This window comes from Durio zibethinus, unplaced genomic scaffold (genome assembly GCF_047325235.1).
Source record: "Durio zibethinus cultivar Kanyao isolate XHJ-2024 unplaced genomic scaffold, ASM4732523v1 HiC_scaffold_377, whole genome shotgun sequence".
Classification (NCBI taxonomy): domain Eukaryota; kingdom Viridiplantae; phylum Streptophyta; class Magnoliopsida; order Malvales; family Malvaceae; genus Durio; species Durio zibethinus.
This window is the reverse complement of record NW_028323000.1, coordinates 137,501-140,000: the sequence shown is the minus strand read 5'-3', so window position 1 is coordinate 140,000 and position 2,500 is coordinate 137,501.

Here is a 2,500-nt window from a genome sequence, read left to right as displayed (position 1 = left end):
GTGCGGGCGCTTGCCTCGACCACCATCGGCACACGCTCCGCCCTGGTGCGGTCGGTTGCCTCGAGCACCATCGGCACACGCTGGGCCCTGGTGCGGCAGGTTGCCTCGACCACCATCGGCACACGCTGGGCCCACGCTGGGCCCTGGTGCGGCAGGTTGCCTCGACCACCATCGGCACACGCTGGGCCCTGGTGCGGCAGGTTGCCTCGACCACCATCGGCACACGCTGGGCCCTGGTGCGGCAGGTTGCCTCGACCACCATCGGCACACGCTGGGCCCTGGTGCGGCAGGTTGCCTCGAGCACCATCGGCACACGCTGGGCCCTGGTGCGGCAGCTTGCCTCGAGCACCATCGGCACACGCTCGGCCCTGGTGCGGTCGGTTGCCTCGATCACCATCGGCACACGCTGGGCCCTGGTGCGGCAGGTTGCCTCGCCCACCATCGGCACACGCTGGGCCCTGGTGCGGGCGCTTGCCTCGACCACCATCGGCACACGCTCCGCCCTGGTGCGGTCGGTTGCCTCGAGCACCATCGGCACACGCTGGGCCCTGGTGCGGGCGCTTGCCTCGACCACCATCGGCACACGCTCGGCCCTGGTGCGGGCGCTTGCCTCGAGCACCATCGGCACACGCTGGGCCCTGGTGCGGGCGGTTGCCTCGACCACCATCGGCACACGCTGGGCCCTGGTGCGGCCGCTTGCCTCGAGCACCATCGGCACACGGTCGGCCCTGGTGCGGTCGGTTGCCACGAGCACCATCGGCACACGCTGGGCCCTGGTGCGGGCGCCTGCCTCGACCACCATCGGCACACGCTCCGCCCTGGTGCGGTCGGTTGCCTCGAGCACCATCGGCACACGCTGGGCCCTGGTGCGGCAGGTTGCCTCGAGCACCATCGGCACACGCTGGGCCCTGGTGCGGCAGGTTGCCTCGAGCACCATCGGCACACGCTGGGCCCTGGTGCGGCAGGTTGCCTCGAGCACCATCGGCACACGCTGGGCGCTGGTGCGGGCGCTTGCCTCGACCACCATGGACACACGCTGGGCCCTGGTGCGGCAGGTTGCCTCGATCACCATCGGCACACGCTGGGCCCTGGTGCGACAGGTTGCCTCGAGCACCATCGGCACACTATCGGCCCTGGTGCGGGCGGTTGCCTCGACCACCATCGGCACACGCTGGGCCCTGGTGCGGGCGCTTGCCTCGAGCACCATCGGCACACGCTGGGCCCTGGTGCGGGCGCTTGCCTCGAGCACCATCGGCACACGCTGGGCGCTGGTGCGGGCGCTTGCCTCGACCACCATGGACACACGCTGGGCCCTGGTGCGGCAGGTTGCCTCGATCACCATCGGCACACGCTGGGCCCTGGTGCGACAGGTTGCCTCGAGCACCATCGGCACACGCTGGGCCCTGGTGCGGGCGGTTGCCTCGACCACCATCGGCACACGCTGGGCCCTGGTGGGTTTAGGCACATCTTCAAATTTCTGTCGTGCCAATGCCATTTTTATGGCTTGTAAATTCATACAATGGTCCCCTAAGCCTTCACGTGAAGTTTCGTTGGAAGATGACTCGTTTTCTATTTTTCACGATTTTCGAAACTTTTTGCGGTTCGGGATTTTTTAAAATTTTTTTATAAGGATTTTTGGCACCAAATTTTGTAGGCATGATCCTTCTATTTTTGTTGGCATGCACAAAAAAATTCAGCTAAAAACTCGAAGTAGAGAAGATTTTGTGACCGTTTGAAAAAAGTGTCCCCATTTCAGACACTTTAACGGCTACTGGTAGCAAACCTGTAAAATCTCAAATGCTCTTTAAGGGGGTGTGAATTCTCAGAGGTTTGATGAGGGATAGGGGGCCAACACAAGGCCAAGTACCAGCACCCATCGCACATCATTTGCGCACACCCCCCCGGCCCCCCTCCCAATCGCCGGAACCCCAATGCCGCCGGTCAGGTTCTCCGGCGGTACTCCGGCGATGCTCCGGCGATGCTCCGGCGATGCTGTCCCGAGTGAAAAAAATGCGGCACCAGCACATGCTGGAGCCAAGCATGGGCACCGTGGCTCAAAATCGAACTTCGGCCAAGGCCTCGACCATCAATGGCACATGATGACGCATGGTGATGGCACATGCATCGACCATCATCGGCATAGGCTGCCCTTCGGTACGGGCACTTGCCTCGACCGCCATCGGCACAAGCTGGGCCCTGGTGTGGGTTGTTGCCTCGATCACAATCGGCACATGCTGAGCCTTGGTGCGGGCGGTTGCCTCGAGCACCATCGGCAGACCCTGGGCCCTGGTGCGGCCGGTTGCCCCGATAACCATCGACACACGCTGGGCCCTGGGGCGGGCGCTTGCCCCCAGCACCATCGGCACACGCTGGGCCCTGGTGCGGGCGCTTGCCCCGAACACCATCGGCACAAGCCGGCCCTTGGTGCGGGCTCCTGGCTCGACCACCATCGGCACACGCTGGGCCCTGGTGCGGGCGGTTGCCTCGAACACCATCGGCA